We start from the raw sequence: 17,449 nt of genomic DNA on the forward strand, positions 1-17,449 counted from the left end.
GATCACCAAAGGATTGTAGTTTCCTCAGGAAGTCAGTGGCGTCTTGAAAATAGCTGGTAGTGCTGGTAGTATAGGGCCTGAGAGGAGAGTCTACATAGCCAGATAATCCTGCTGTCAGGGTGCCAATGCCTGAGATGATGAGGCATCCAGGATTCCCAGGTTTATGGATTTTGGGTAGCAGGTAGAATACCCCTGGTCAGGGCTCAGGGGTGTGTCAGTGTAGATTTGTTCCTGTGCTTCTTTAGGGAGTTTCTTGAGCAGATGTTGTAGTTTCTTTTGGTAATCCTCAATGGGGTCAGAGGATAATGGCCTGCAGAATGTGGTGTCAGAGAGTTGTCTAGCAGCCTCTTGTTCATATTCCGACCTATTCATGATGACTACAGCACCTCCTTTGTCAGCCTTTTTTATTATGATGTCAGAGTTGTTTCTGAGGCTGTGGATTGTGTTGTGAGGCTGAGGTTATGGGGCAAGTGATGCTGCTTTTCCACAATTTCAGCTCATGCACATCGACAGAAGCACTCTATGTAGAAGTCCAGTCTATTGTTTCGACCTTCAGAAGGAGTCCACGCAGAATCCTTCTTTTTGTAGTGTTGGTAGGAAGCTTCCTGTGTGTTAGTGTGCTGTTCAATGGTGTGTTGGAAATATTCCTTGAGTCGGAGATGTCGAAAGTAGGATTCTGGGTCACCGCAGAACTGTATCATGTTTGTGGGGGCGGTGGGGCAGAAGGAGAGACCCCGAGATAGGACAGACTCTTCTGTTCGGCTAAGAGTATAGCTGGATAGATTAACAATATTGTTAGGTGAGTTAAGGGAACCACTGTTGAGGCCCCTTGTGGCATGTAGAAGTTTAGATAGTTTAATGTCCTTTTTCCTCTATAGAGATGAAAAGCGTGTATTGTGAATGGCTTGTCTAGTTTTTGTAAAGTCCAGCCACGAGAGAGTTTGTGTGGAAGGGTGGTTTTTTAAGAGAGTTTTTAGTTTTGAGGGTTCTTCTGACAGTGGCCAGTGCCAGATGCTTCAAAGGGAATAAACAGAACAGGGCAATTTATAGAGTGATCCATCCCCTTGTTATCCAGTCCCACTTCTGACCGCCCTCCGCCACTTTTCCAGCCCTCAGTGGTAGAAGCAGGCATTTGGCAACAGAGAAGGGAGTTTCAAACTCAGCTTGGAGCCATAGCAGATTGGTGAGAACAGAGAGGCGGAGGGAAGCCTCCCACCCACCCTTCCAGCCCACAGAGGCAGAAGCAGGTATTTTGTAGCAAAAGAGGAAAACAGGAGGGAGTTTCAAACTCATTGGTGCGGGACTGTAGCAGACCAGTGAAAACAGGGTGTCCCTCTCCTTCCAGCAAGCCATAGCAGGTGTGTTAGAGCAGATGGGGAGGGAGTTCCAAACCCAGCTGAGGGGTGGATGGAGTGGGGCTCGAGGGGCCCTGGGAGACCAGGAGATAGGATCCTCGCCGCATGGGCAAGGAGATGGCCCCAGGACCAGGATGCGCAGATCCCAGGGTACTCTGTCTGTCTACCAAATGGATTCCCCTCAAATGGGAAGTAAGCTGGATCATGGGGAAGCAAACTCTCCTGGTGGGGGGCCAGTTGCATTGGGGGTAGGGGAGTCAGGAGAGAATTTATTCAAGTAATCTGTGAAGTTGTTTTGTTAATTGTTTCTGCAGCACTACAAGGCTTACAAGATGTAGTGTGTCAACCAGAGCCAGGAAAGTTGAATGAACAGATTGCAGGATAGGAGAGCGGCATGACTAGCAGGGGGGAGTGTACCCAACACTTGATGAAGGTTGCAGGGGCAGGGTGTGAAAGTGATTCTCTTCCGTTCAGTTCTGCAATAGGTGTCTGAAGGGATGACCTTGGTGGGGTTCAGGGAACTTGCCCACTTTTCCTTTTGGAGGACCTAAGTGTGGGAGGGGAGGATGGTTACTTACCCCTCCCCACATGGAATTCTGGAGACATTGAACCTAACGGTAGCAGAACTAGCAAATAGGCTATGGGGGTGGGTGAGTAGGAATCTGGGTCCTAGACCTGTGTTGGAGTTGTCTGGGGTACACACACCTTTTACAGAAGCTAATGGCATTACATGGCAGTTACAAGCTAACCTTCAGTTGTTGCAGCAGCTGGGAGCTTCTATGGGTGGTGGTGGTAATGGAAATCCAGCCTGGGCTTGAATTTAGGAAACAGACAATAGTCAAGTGGGGCAAATCTCTCACCAGGGGGCGATACCCCTTAATGTAAGTGTGGGGGTGACTTATGAGCACCCTACAACTCACCCACTGGTACGCAGTGTGAATTTGTGAGATAGAATTGCTGGGGGGCAACAAAGCACAGAGGGTGCCCCAATGGTTAGTTTGAGTGTGGGTATGCTGGAGTGGCTGACCCAATCGGAGTTCACCTTCACAGTACTACTAAGATTTTTGAGAGGTGAATATGTAGACATATTGTCACTGTTGCACAGGGAGGTAATAACAGATAGTAAGTCAGGACAGAGCAAGCAGGGCAATGAAATGCCCAAGTAGCCCAGGGAGGCTAGAACATCAGAAAATTTGGAAGCTGCCATTCTGATCTAGGAGGGTGTTATTGCAGAAGCCTACCCAGACAGAAGCCCTGTGTTCTTCAAATATATGCATATAATGCGTTTGGGTTAACTATGACAAACAATATAGATAGAGGGTGGCATCACAAACCAGGATCCAGTGGCACAAACCACATTAAACACTGTGATTAGAGTGGATGGCACCACAGGGGCCTGGTCTCCATGCTGATAGTGTCCTGTTCATTCTGCAGCAAGCCTGCCAGAAGCCCGAGGCTCGTAATGACATTTGCTGGGCATTTAATAAAAGTGGTTGTTTTCATGGCATCTGCAAATGTAGGCATGAGTGTGAAATATGCTTTAGGGAGCATTCAGCCAGCAATTTCCACAGCAACCTGGGAAGGCCTCGGGGAGGAACAGAAAGAGGGATAAGTCAGGCGCTGCCCATAGATCCATGGGATCAGGAGCAGGGTATGGGGGCCAAGACAAAGGGGTGGAGGATGAGCTGAAAAGGGGGGCTGGATAAGAGTACCATCTTCAGTTAAGGTGGAGGTGTTAAGGGTGCTCTTGTGGGATTATCTTGATGCGATGAAAGGGGCATATTTGTGGGATGGGTTCACGGCAGGGTTTAGGATCCTCTTTCTGGGGGAAAGAAGTCATGTGATGTACACATAATTGATACCCTTAGTGGGAATGGTTGATATTGTAAAGAAAAAGATTACACAAGAAATAAAGTAGTATAGGGTAGAATGGCCATGCAGTCATCTACCTATACAGAACTTGCAGGTTTCTCCTTTAGGCTTGGTCCCTAAGAAAGCGCTAGGAGAATATCGCTTAATTCACCATTTGTCATACCAACAAGGTAGATCAGTTAATGATGGAATAGACCCAGCCTTGCATTTATCCATTGATGAGGCTGCGCGTATGGTTAGTTCTTGTCGCCCAGGGGCGCTGATGGCCAAGTGTGATATCAAGTCTGCTTCTCCACTGCTGCCGGTGCATACTGACTTTAACGTTTTGGATTTCTCTGTTGAAGGACAATTATATTTTGATAAAACTGTGTTCATGGAATGTGCAATACCCTGTTCAGCATCTGAGAAATTTAGTACAATGCTACACTGGGCAGTGATGTGAAAAGTTGGTTTACGGCAGGTAGTGCATTACTTAGCTGACTTCTTGTTTGCAGGCAGAGTGAATTCATATAATCATAAACTCATAGAAGATTAGGGTTGGAAGAGACCTCAAGAGATCATCTAGTCCAACCCCCTGCTCAAATCAGGACCATCCCCAACTAAATCATCCCAGCCAGGGCTTTGTCAAGCCAGGCCTTAAAAACCTCTAATGATGGAGATTCCACTACCTCTCTAGGTAACCCATTCCAGTGCTTCACCACCTTCCTAGTGAAATAGTTTTTCCTAATGTCCAACCTAGACATCACCCACTGCAACTTGAGACCATTACTCCTTGTTCTGTCATCTGCCACCACTGAGAACACCCTAGCTCCATCCCCTTTGAAACCCCCTTTCAGGTAGTTGAATGTTGCTATCAAATCCCCCTTCACTTTTCTCTTCTGCAGACTAAATAAGCTCAGTTCCCTCAACCTCTCCTCATGTCCTTCAGCCCCCTAATCATTTTTGTTGCCCTCCGCTGGACTCTCTCCAATTTGTCCACATCCTTTCTGTAGTGGGGGGCCCAAAACTGGATGCAGTACTCCAGATATAGCCTTAACAGTGCCAAATAGAGGGGACTAATCACTTCCCTCGATCTGCTGGCAATGCCCCTACTTATATAGCCCAAAATCCTATTAGCCTTCTTGGCAACAAGGGCACACTGTTGATTCATATGCAGCTTCTCATCCACTGTAATCCCAAATCCTTTTCTGCAGAATTGCCACTTAGCCAGTTGGTCCCCAGCCTGTAGCAGTGCATGGGATTCTTCTATCCTAAGTTCAGGACTCTGCACTTGTCCTTGTTGAACCTCATCAGATTTCTTTTGGCCCAAACCTCCAATTTGTCTAGGTCCCTCTGGATCCTATCCCTACCCTCCAGCATATCTACCTCTGCCCCAGCTTAGTGTCATCTGCGAACTTGCTGAGGGTGCAATCCATCCCATCATCCAGATAATTAATGAAGATATTGAACAAAACCGGCCCCAGGACTGACCCCTGGGGCACTCCTCTTGATACCAGCTGCCAACGAGACATTGAGCCATTGATCACTACACGTTGAGTCCAACGATCTAGCCCGCTTTCTATCCACCTTATAGTCCATTCATCCAATCCATACTTCTTTAACTTGCTGGCATGAATACTGTGGGAGACCCTATCAAAAGCTTTGCTAAAGTCAAGGTATATCACATCCACCGCTTTCCCCATATCCACAGAGCCAGTTATCTCATCATAGAAGGCAATCAGGTTGGTCAGGCATGACTTTCCCTTGGTGAATCCATGTTGACTGTTCCTGATCACCTTCTTCTCCTCCAAGTGCTTCAAAATGAAGTCCTTGAGGACCTGCTCCATGATTTTTCCAGGGACTGAGGTGTGGCTGACTGGTCTGTAGTTCCCCGGATTCTCCTTTTTCCTTTTTCAAAAAGATGGGCACTATATTTGCCCTTTTCCAGTCGTCTGGGACCTCCCCCAGTCGCCACAGGTTTTCAAAGATAATGGCCAATGGCTCTGCAATCACATTAGCCAACTCCCTAAGCACTCTTGGAAGCATTGCATCCAGCCCCATGGACTTGTGCATGTCCAGCTTTTCTAAATAGTCCTTAACCTGTTCTTTCACCACTGAGGGCTGCTAACCTCTTCCCCAGACTGTGCTGCCCAGGGCAGCAGTTTGAGAGCTGACCTTGTCTGTGAAGACCGAGGCAAAAAAAGCATTGAGTACTTCAGCTTTTTCCACATCATCTGTCACTAGGTTCCCTCCCCCATTCAGTAAGGGTCTCACACTTTCCCTGACCACCTTCTTGTTGCTAACATACCTGTAGAAACCCTTCTTGTTACCCTTCACATCCCTTGCTATCTGCAACTCAAATTTTGCTTTGGCCTTCCTGATTACACCCTGCATGCTTGAGCAATATTTTTATACTCCTCCCTAGTTATCTGTCCAAGTTTCCACTTCTTGTAAGCTTCCTTTTTTGTGTTTCAGCTCACCGAAGATTTCTCTGTTAAGCCAAGACTGTTGCCTGCCATATTTGCTATTCTTTCTGCACATCGGGATGGTTTGTTCCTGCACCCTCAATAAGGCTTCTTTAAAATACAAACAGCTCTCCTGGACTCTTTCCCCCCTCACATTAGCCTCCCAGGGGATCCTGCCCATCAGTTCCCTGAGGGAGTCAAAGTCTGCTTTTCTGAAGTCCAGGGTCTGTATTCTGCTGCTCTTCGGATAAGTGTGTTAGCCTGGTGGCCCCCTTTCTGACCCTGTTCAAAAAATTGTGGGTACACCTAGCAAAGGAAAAAACAGAGGGGCCTTCCACTACACTTACCTTCCTGGGGATTGAGCTAGGCACACTGACGGGTATATCACAACTTCCTCAGGTTAAGCTTCCACAGCTCCTGGGCTTGATTAGGAGAGGCAGAGCAGCCAGGAAAGTTTCTCTGGGAGCTCAATCCATTATTGGGCTTCTTAACTTTGCCTACCGATGGTAGCCCTGGGGCAACTTGCGGTGAGTTACTAGAAGGGTGAAGTTTGATTTGGGGGTATGGGAGCAGTCTCTGAGCCATTTTGATGGCATGTCTATTCTGGAGGGAGAAATGGATTGTGGAGGGAGGCTGATTTAAATATCCACTCACATGCTTCAGGAGATATGGGTTTTGGGGTATTTTATCAAGGGAAGTAGTGTGCCCAGAGATGACTCTCCACCTGGATACAAAAATAGTGCAGGATTTAACATTTCTGGATTTCCCCCCCCCCATTTTGGTCATTTGGGAGACAGAGTTAGCTAATAAAAGGGTATGTTTCTGGTGTGACAACATGGCAGTGGTACTTGTTATCAATAGCCAGTTGTCTAGATCAAACAGAGTTATGAGATTGGTGAGGGTGTTTGTACTACAATGTTTAAACGTTGACATCTTTTCTCTTCCAAACATGTGTCTGGGGTTGATAATGGCGTAGCAGATGTGATGTCTCATTTTCAGATGGGCACATTTTCAGAGCTGTAACCAGAAGCTAGCAAGGAACCTGAATGGATGCCACTAGCACTATGGAACCTTGGAATATGATGGCTGTCAAGGTAGTGCGGAGATTGGTGGCTCCATGAACATTGTAGAGCTATGAGAGAAGTTGTAATGATTTTGTGCAATTTCAGGAGTGGGAGGGCCTGTCACCGATATGGCCCATTATGGAGGAATGGGTGCTGCAGTACATCCCTTTAGCAACCTGACAATCATCTCCACTTGCCTAGCAGCCCTTACATTTGCCAGTAGGCTGAATGGTTACCCAGATCCTACTAGTGGGTTTTTAGTTCAGAGGTTTCTAACAGGGTGGTCTAGACGCACCAGCCCTAGAGAAGATACCCATCCCATCGCAGGTTATATGCTTAGGGATAAGGTATGGATTCTATAGCCCGTATGTTGTTGTGAACAAGAGGTGACCTTGTTCGGGGTGACATTTCTGGTAGTGTTTTTTTGAGCTTTTAGGAACAGCGAACTAGTACCTGGGTCCTGTAGGGACTCTCCTGGATGGACTTTGGAACTGAGGGATACATATTGAGAGAGGCAATCTGTGATATGAACCTCAAGGAGGTCAAATACGGGGATGCATCCATTATTCTACAGGAGGGTGGTGAGCCTGGGAGGCTGTGAGGGCATATATGGCAATAAGGTCAGGGTGTGATGAGCCCTTGATTCACCATGATGGGAATCCCCTCACAACATACCAGTTTGTTACAGTTTTAAGACAGGGATTGATCAGGTTGGGGCTTCCAGCGCATGAATTTGGTTCCCACTCATTCAGAAGTGGCCCAGCTGGTTCTGGGGGCTAGTGCAATTCAGGCAATTTTGTGTTGACATTCTAAAGCATGCCGAATGCACGTGAGATCACAATTGGGGAATCAGCGTTCATTTTCCTTTGTGCTTCCATTCCAGATGCTGGCACATGGGCCAGACTGACGGTGTGGATTTGCGGGCACACTATTGTTTACTGGGCTCATAGGTAGGCTTCCAGGTTGTCGGGAGGTTCACTGCTGGGTCTCAGTGGTGAAGCAGTCTTGAGCTGGTGTGGGAGGAGGGGCATGTTTTGAGACAAGCTCTTGCCCCTTCTGTACACCGTTGTGGCCCCTGAGCCTACACCTGATATGATTGTGGTTCACCTCAGGGAAAATTATTTGTGAACGTTTAAAGTAGTGGACTTAATTATTAGAGCTCAGAAGGACTTGGGGCAGATCCTGGAACTTTTCCTATGAGTAAAAATGATTTGGTTGGACAGGTTGCAATGATGGGTGTGGCAGGGAGCTGTGAAGTCCCCTCAGGTTGACAAGGCTAGGAGGTATGTAAATAGGGAGGTGGCCAAATTTATAGTTGGCAAAGGGGAGGGGGGCTAGTAATTTTTCATCTGGACATAGCATATGGGGCACCAGAATTATTCAGGGAGGATGGGGTCTACTTGTCAGACTTGGGAGCTCACACCTTTTTGGTCCATATTAAAGAGGTCCCTTAGTAGAAGTCTGAAAACTTAGTTAGATATGGGGGGAGGGGGGACAGAGGGAGGATGGCAGCCAAGCTAATTGCTGGTGCCTCCTTGTGGTGGATGTCCAGTGCAGGTCCTCTGTAGGGAATGGAGACAGTGGTCAAATAACATGGGTTGGTAAAGGATTTAAAGGAGGTATTCTTTAAAGGAGTAGAAACATGAGGTGTTTGGGGCTCCTCTGATTGATATGGCAGGGAGCCGAATTCTCCTTCCTTTATAGCTCCCTTAACTCTCATTTAAGAGGGTATGGTGAGGTCTCAGCAGCATGTTGACTGGGGACCAGGATGGGTAAAAGAGGGAGGGCTGACAGAAACCCCCCCCCCCGGTATATGCAAATGATTATGGAATTACCTGCATGGTACGCTTTAATTGCCTGGGCACTCTCTGAAACTTAGGCTAAGTCTACACTACCGCAGGATCGATGCTGCTGAGATTAATGCACTGGGAGTCAATTTAGTGGGTCTAGTGAAGACCCGCTGAATCGACGGCAGAGTTCTCTCTGGTTGACTCTGGTATCTCACCGAGAGCAAGAAGAATAAGGTGAGTCTATGGGAGAGCGTCTCCTGTCGACCCAGTGCAGTGTAGACACCGCAGTAAGTCAACTTAAACTATGTCAACTCCAGCTACGTTATTCATGTAGGCTATGTCTACACTACTGGGGTAGGTCGACCTAAGTTACGCTACTCTAGCTACGTGAATAGGTTGATTTACTGCTGTGTCTACACTGCGCTGGGTAGACGGGAGACGCTCTCCCATCGACTTATCTTACTCCTCTCATTCCCAGCGGAGTACCGGCGTTGACCGGAGAGCACTCTGCCATCGATTTAGGAATAAAGTTGTGGCCTAATTAAATAACATCCAGTTCTCTTGTCCTCCTTCCAGCATAGTTAGAAAATGGAGCCTTTTGTGACCTGTGTCAACTACAGGAAAATCATATTAGGAGATTCCCTAATGTATTGTTAGCCTGTTTAATTATTGCACAGATTATTGTACAGCTGGAAACAAGGAGAGATAGCTCAGTGTGTCTAATGTGATCTTGCTGAACCATAAGCAGTTGATCCATAGATTAACGGTACTACATTGTTCTTATCTAGGATCCTGTTGCACTGTGTGTACAGGAGTCCTCATTGGGAGTTGTGGTGGACATACAGAAAAATGACATGTTTGTTACAATGGGCTAAGTTGATGTGATGTTCAGATTTCCTAGTAGCATCCCTAAGGAGGAGGAATTAAGGCTACATCAGTGTCTTGTTTGAGAAGAATAAAACTATCTCCTCATTTCCTGTTTTTCTCACATTTGATGTATTTTCAAAAAACAAAAATCTCTAAAACTTTGTACAGGATTGGTGCAAGGGAAGTTAACTATTTCCTGATTTGTCCTAACATTTCAAGGATTTAAACAAGCATTGATGAAGGGCACGATGGCCATAACCTCAACTTCATTGTAACATAATTTTGGGGGGCTGGAATTTCCCTAGTGATTTTTTTTTCAATCCTTACAGTATAATTTTCGAGAGGAGTGACAGGACAGAAAGAGTAAATATGCCATCAAATACATGCTTCCTTGTATGTAAGTACTAACAAAACTATGAATTTAAAGTAGTGTGTACATACTTCAAAGGGTGTGGTCATGGATTAGAAGAGCCTAATGCCCCCGACAGAGTTTCAGTTATTAGTTTCTCCCCTCTGACTCACTCCTCCCTGCCCTTTGTTTTGGTTAGAGGACACGGAGGAGAGGAGGAGCCTGATAGCTGAAGGTTTGTCAAGACCCCAGATACCATTAGCTGTCCCATAGGCTGGCAGATAAAAGTAGAAATTTGCTGAAGAGCTGGTTCATCAGACTGGATCGTCTGGCAGGGAGGTTGAAGACCTGGACTCACAGGCAGTGGGTATCACTGGAGACTGGGTAGAAGCTCAGGTAGTGGGAATGAGGCATGTTAGGGGGACATTTAGGTCCTCGCAGTAATGCTACTTTAACTGTCCGCCAGACTCCTATGGTGCTAACTGCTCCTTACACAGGTGTTGTTCTTAACCACAGGTAGCTGCTCCCTCTAGAAAACCACCATGATTCACCAGAGAGCAGCTATGCTCTTGCAAGCCTCCAGGTGTCCATGAGCCTGGAAGTGCTACTCAGGAGGCTGAATCTCATCTCTGGGCAATACCATGTGGCTATAGATAGCTCTGTGGATTCCATCTCATCTACAACTTTCCCGCCTGCTTCAATTCCCTGTTGAGCCCCTTGCACTGTGCTGTGACCCTCTGCATGATCCAGCTCCCTGCTTGTGCCCCCCACCTCCACGCTGAGTGCTTCATGTACTCCCATATCTCTACTCCCCTCCCACTCCCTCACAACACACACTGGCAATTCCCTGGCTCCCCATGCCATGCTTTCTGGAATTGGGAGAAGAAATTTCTTCTTCCAGTGATTGTGCAATAACTTCCTGTTTCCTGACATTTCCAAAGGTTGTTCCCCAAAATAATCTGAACGATCTTTCTTCCGTGTTTCTATTGGTCTGATACTGGCACTAGTGTGTGCCCAAAGGGAGTCCTCTGATAGGTGTGTGTCATGTCTGCACCACCTGTAATATTGAAATTATGAGTAAGCAAAAAAAGAGAGAAGAATTTTCAAACGATAGGCACCCCCGTATTTGAAGAGACAGTAATTCCAGAATCCCCTCTCCCCACTTTCAGTATCTCTGTAAATTGGTAGGAAATATTCTACCTTGGCCCAAGAAGCATTCTACCAATTTTCAGCTCAATAAGCCTTTATTTGCAAAGTTAAGGGTGTGTGTGCATGTCAAAAATAGGGTGTAGAATGGAAGTGACATTGCAAGCACACTATGCAGCACAACCCACCACAAGGGCTCAGTTCAGAGGAAATAATCCAGATACCAGTGGAAGATGAAGAAGTCTTATAAAATCATGAGTTACATATTTAACCTCATATAGAGCCCTTTGTAAGGTCCACACTTATGCCCCCTCCTTTTTACATTTTCATTTATTTATTTATTTTGCAATGCCACCACTGCTCCAGAATGGCTTGGCTATAAATTAAGTCATCAGGGTATCATGTTCGTCTCCTGATTAGTACCAAGTGTTCTAGGGAGAATCCACCTGTTGTGCTGCTGAACATGACAGGAATGGCCTAATGGAATGACAACATAGCATGTGCAATGGAGGGCCAGCAGTGAAGAAGTAATCATGGTACAATAAGTGTATCTTTCTAGGTAAGTGGGGTGGAGCTGCATGAAAGAAAACAGTGGAAAAGTGAAGGTTGGTAATGTGACCTGGGAGGAGGAAGGCGGCTCAGGAAAAATGAGTGTGGGACGATGGTAGAGGAGTGAGAGCTAGGGAGGATATGTGATTTCTGAGGGGAGGGAGTTGGTGACAACTCTACTGTTCTCTTGAGCTTTATGTACTATTTTGGTGACACTGCTGCAAATGAAGTTCAGTTATATTTGTGACAGAGGCTCCCTAGCATTTCTCTACTCACTCAGTTCCCGGCATACATTTAAGGCAAAAGAGCTCTCATTTTCCCTCAGCAGAAAATCAGGAACATAAGCTGTTCTGAGAAGGACTATGAAAAATACATCAGCAACTGCTAAAGGTGCAAGATATATTAAAAAAAAACTTTTAAAATCATTGTGTATTTGTTTACATTAAAAAAAGAATATTATCTGTCCACTGACATTTTGACTCCAGCCTATTCTTTCACACAAATGCAACATCGTGTCTCTGTTGCATCCTAGTTCTGTGGTTGCTGCACAAAAACTGAATATTTTCTGATATCTCACTGTATCCATGTGATTTGCCAACAGTCACATGGTAGCTGAGATTGCCACTGTTTTTCTATATAAATAGAATAGGAGTTATGTGGGTGGGAAAATGTTGACTTTTTAATGGATTCTTCTGTATGTTTCCATTTTCATAGGAATACAGCAATGTACTTAATGTGTGACTCTCGCAGTTCTCCTTTAACTTGCTGTGCAGTCCAGCTGTAAGCCGGATAAGCTTCTCTGATACACTTCCTCATTATGGAGAGAACGGGCAGAATGCCTCAAGGTTTGCTGGGAGAAGGAAGCACGTGTGAATCAGCCACTGTGTGCACATACGGTGCAGAGTGCTCTTCCCAGTGAAACCGTAGGTCTAGTCTACTCCCTTCTGGACGTCTGGTACCACTCATGACACTAACACTTCCCCTTTCTGCACAGGAATACAAGGTGTGGGATTCTGGCTGTCTCTTGCGCAGAAATGTAATGGGCAGCAGGTTTATAATGAATCCACATGCTGCAGGCAACAGACACCAGACAAATTACACTCACCTCTGTGGAATCAGAACTAGAATTGTCCAGTACCTCCTAAAATAGGCTTCTACAATATGAACTGTAGTACCTGGGCCCCTTATCGTCTCTCTGAGCGAGCCACTTGGCAACAATATCATCTCACAAACACACACAAAATCAGCATATTACATACCCCTGCACTCTCCCATTCCCCCTCTAACTCTGTTTGGTGCACTTATATAAGAGCAGCCAGAATTTGGTCCATGATAAGGGAGAATCTTTCACTGGCTTCAGCTCATGATCAGTAATTCTAGAGTGGTGTTATCAAAGATCTTTGTTTGAAGATGCAAATTTTAATAGCTGTAGGACAATAATTGTTTGCTATTTTAGAGAACATATTGTTCATTGTTTGAATATGATCTTCTGTATGGAGATTGCATAGATAATAGCTGCATTTATCACTGAACCTTACATAACTGGATACAGTGCATATTGCTCTTTTGTCTGCCAGCCTAACATTCGCAAATTAGACTCCCTCAGTTCTACTTAATTGTTGATAATTCTTTGCCGTTTCTGTCCCTTAACCAAGTATAAAATGTTTTAACAACTCCTCTTTTCTCTATGAGTTGATTTCATTTAAACCTTCTATTTTCATCTGTCTTGTTGAAAGGCATATCAGTGACAAATAGTTCCTTTTAAATGTTAAAGATACTTCCTTCTCTTTTGGGATTTCTAAGTCTTGTCAGTTCAAATACAAACTTTTCCTTTGCTACTTCCCCAATCACATTTTAATTAATGTACATCAGACAGTTTCTTTGTTGTTTTGAACAGTTAATTAAAAAGAGAAGCTATACAAAAATCCTTAGCACTCAAAACTGATTATTAATTATAATGACTGATGATCCTATAAACTGCCACGTTCTTCCAATATGGCTTAATTCTAACACATTTTTTAAGCTATAGTATGTTGTGAGATTTTCTCTGTAGACCAGTCTATTGTCTGTATTTGAATGCATCAAAAGGACTCAGTCCTATAAGCTGGTCAACCTGGGCAGACCCCCACAATGAGTCTTCATTTTCAATGGGACTTCCAGTGGGGAAAAAAGGATCCACCCACATGGATCAGCTTCCAGAATCAGGGTGTCAATAATGAGGCTTTTCTGTAGTAACACTTACTTTAAGAAAATAGCTACAGTTTGATATGCTGGTATCATGAGAATAGCAAGGTGTTGAGATTTGATGAAATATTATGGAAATCACTGTACTGAATCAGCTACAGGAGAGTTTGGAATTGTTGGTACGTGGCCCTGATTCAGCCTATCATCACAGCCATTTTTTTTAGCATTTACACCAAGCCCTTGAAGCATTAAACGTACCTATATGAGGAATCCCAGGACTGTTGATAGAAATTAGCATTTTTCCTTTCTTAAAAAGCCAATTACATTTCTAAAAGGCTGACCACTGCTCCATTTTTAGGGTCCTTTACTGGGGAATCAATTCCTGACTATCAGAGTCAACCACTATCTCAGTATCTGCTTTTCTAGCTGTTCAGCTTCCTCCACACACAGCCCCACACATTCATTTTCATTAAGGACGCTTTAATTCCTCTCAGATTCAGTAGTATTAACACAGAATGTGTTGCAGAATGTATTGGCATACATTATATTCAGCTAGCTTTATCAGGCTTGTGGATTTGTGATATTTTACACCTTCACGACTTTATTTTTCATGTCTAAGGAATCTCTTGTACAGGGGTTCTCAAACGGGGGGTCAGAACCTCTCAGGGGTTCGCGAGCTGTCAACCTCTACCCCAAGTCCCGCTTTCCATCCAGCATTTATAATGGTGTTAAATATATTTAAAAGTATTTTTAATTTATAAGGAGGGTCGCACTCAGAGGCTTGCTATGTTAAAGGGGTCACCAGTACAAAAGTTTGAGAACTACCACTCTTGTAAAACAATTGTTTACCACAAAGAATCCTTCTTGCCAAAAGGTTTAAAAAAATCAAACACTTCTATAATATTATCTTCCTTTTGCTCCCCTCTCTCATACATGCACCTCATTTATGTATTTTTTTTTTCATTTTTTTTCTCAATCACAGTGTTGGCCCTGTTTAAACTGACCTCAGTTTTGAAGGGTTCACATATGATTGGGGTCAGAAGGCCATTATTTTAATACTGTTTAGCTAATATGCTAGTTTACTACAAAGAGTCATTTGCTATAAAACTGCTGGCAGCTACCCAGGGTGGGTGGGATTTTTCAGTACTAGATTATTACTTCATATTATGATAAGGAAATATGACTTTAGCCTTAATAAACGGTAATCTTTCCCTTTATATTGTGTTGAACTGGCTGATATGCATTGCCTTCAACTGGATGGAATCAGAACTACCCAGCTATGTGTCATGTTAACAAAGATTCTCCTTTTGTTCAAGTGTGGGGAGGGGGTTCTGAGTTCTAGCCCCACTGTGCCTGTAGAGCTCTGAGGGAGTTGGTATGAAGACGTTAGGAGGCCACAGAATCCTTATAATATGCATTGTCATTCACAGAAACTCCCTTTAAAAGGATGCTAAAAATTGACAAATGCACACCTAAAAGGGACTATGTTAGTGATGTGCAAAGCTCAGGAGACTGGTTGAGATATGCAGCCCATCTGCTCGTCCTTCTTTATCACTCTTTAGGGCTATATCATGGCATTGAACTACAGTCCTAAGAGAAGGGATGGTGCACCACTGCACCCCCAGTGGGAGTATCGGGAAGCATTGAGGTTGCGCTGAGAAGAATGTAATCTGCTGCACTTCTTTGAGGGTGCAGCATAGTCACCCCACTCTCTTTTGATTGGCGTGTGGGGGAGACTGGTTAGAACTACGTCTCCATTGGGCCAAATACTTCCCATTTGGGCTTTTTTAAAATAGTCTGGAGACCTTATGAATAGAGATTACAGTACTTCCTGATTCCAGGCAGGCTAGAAGTACTGCAAGAACAGACTTTCTTGAAATATTTTGATACTTTTGGTTCTGAAGGTGAGTAAGAAATGGACAAGAAGCATAAATGTATTTGAGCCTCAGAAAAAGTTTGGTTTGTGAGACAGGTGAAGGTCCAGCTAAGCTCTAAGTTTATCCAAACCAGTTCTCACATTCCTAAGATTTCTACCATATACCTTCTGTTATGAAGCATTCAGTATAGTTATGATGGTGACATGTTGCATATAAGTACCTGAGTCAATCATAGGTTAAAATAATACATTGCAGCATAACTACACTGTAAGTGGATAAAACATGGAAAGCCCCCACTTACTTACTTTTAAAATACAATGTTAAATGGTTGCTGACAAATGATCACAAAATGACTTTGAATTTATAACAATTGTTTATAGTTTGAACAGAATGTCTAGAGATTTTTGGTATGAGCTTTGCAATATTGCAAAATGTTCACAAAACCCAAGTCATTTCACACAGATAGGTCCACCAAAAGGCAACTCCCAGATGTGGACCTCCAACCTCAGCCTCTGCTGAAGATATTCTAGCTAAGACATGATTTGATACAGGCCCCCAAAGTCTTTTAACATTATACCATAGCAAGTAGCTCCCCACTTCTGCAAGTGTAATCCCACATTGCTTTCTTCCCTCAACACTTTGACTGTTCTCTCATCAGGGCCGGCTCCAGGCACCAGCCAAGCAAGCTCGTGCTTGGGGCGGCAGATTCTACGGGGCGGCATTCCGCCCAATCCTAAGGCGGCACGGCCGCTTTTTTTGTTTGTTTGTTTGCCGATCTGGCCGCCCTGTAGGGGGCAGTGGCGCGGAGGAGGGGAGCGCCCTGCTGGGAGCGGGCTGCGCGTTCCGTCTGCCCCAGCCAGGTCTGTAGCAAGCCCAGCAGGGCAGCCCGCATCCTTCCCTCCCCGCCGACCGGAGCAGCGCGGAGCCCTCCCAGTAGGCGGCGTGGTGGTCGGGGCCGCATAGTGAACGCCCCGCTGAAGCCCTGGCTGCCCCACTTCTCTCTCTCCCCCGCTCCCTCCCCCTGTCCCCCGCTAGCCGGGGCACGTCTGCAGTGCACCCCGGCACCCTGGCTCCGGCCACCCCACAGGTTTTTTGTTTTTTTTTTTTTTGCTTGGGGCGGCAAAAAAGCCAGAGCCGGCCCTGTCTCTCATTTTCTAATTTTCAGGGTGGAGGGAGTTGGAATTCGCCACACCTTCAGTACACCACTCCTGACAATTGTAATTGCTGAGAAACTCTGGGCTTAATTCATCACTAAGGGTATGTCTACACCCAGCCGCTAGTTCGGCGGCTGGGAATCGAAGTTCTGGGTTCGACTTATCGCGTCTTGTCTGGACGCAATAAGTCGAACCAGGAAGTGATCGCCGTCGACTGCGGTACTCCAGCTAGACGAGAGGAGTACCGCGGCGTCGACGGGGGAACCGCGGCGTCGACGGGGGAGCCTGCCTGCCGCGTGTGGACTGAGGTAAGTTCGAACTAAGGTACTTCGAACTTCAGCTACGTTATTCACGTAGCTGAAGTTGCGTACCTTAGTTCGAATTGGGGGGTAAGTGTAGACCAAGCCTGAGTTACACCCGTTCTATGCTGGTTTAGCTCTATTGACTTAATTAAGGTTCTTTAACTATGCCAGTTGGCAATTGTCCCAAAGTGACTGTTCACTAGCTGAGACCAGCAAGAGACCAGTAGCACTCCAGCAAAATCCTTTGCTGCTGTTTGCATGGCCCATATGCTGGGTCTTGGGGTGTGTGGTGCAAGACCAGGCTATGCAAGCTTTAGCTGAGAACTCCCCTATGTCTGGGGAACTCTCAGCTGACCAGACACAGCCTGACTCTTGCCTGCACTTTTCTTACACTGTACGCTAGTCCTGAGGTGAAGTTTTGACCCCCATTGAAGTCAGTGTGAGTTTTGCCATTGACTTCAACAGGGCCAGGATTTTATCCCTGCTTCTTATAATA

General features: G+C 45.4%; 1 protein-coding gene across 1 annotated transcript in view; it reads left to right on the forward strand.

Annotated features, from left to right (window-relative positions):
* The window catches only part of GRM8 (glutamate metabotropic receptor 8), a 482,743-nt gene that overhangs the window by 387,663 nt on the left and 77,631 nt on the right, over nucleotides 1–17,449 (forward strand). The gene's annotated exons all lie outside the window — the stretch shown is intronic.

Source organism: Emys orbicularis, chromosome 1, assembly GCF_028017835.1.
Source record: "Emys orbicularis isolate rEmyOrb1 chromosome 1, rEmyOrb1.hap1, whole genome shotgun sequence".
NCBI classification, from domain to species: domain Eukaryota; kingdom Metazoa; phylum Chordata; order Testudines; family Emydidae; genus Emys; species Emys orbicularis.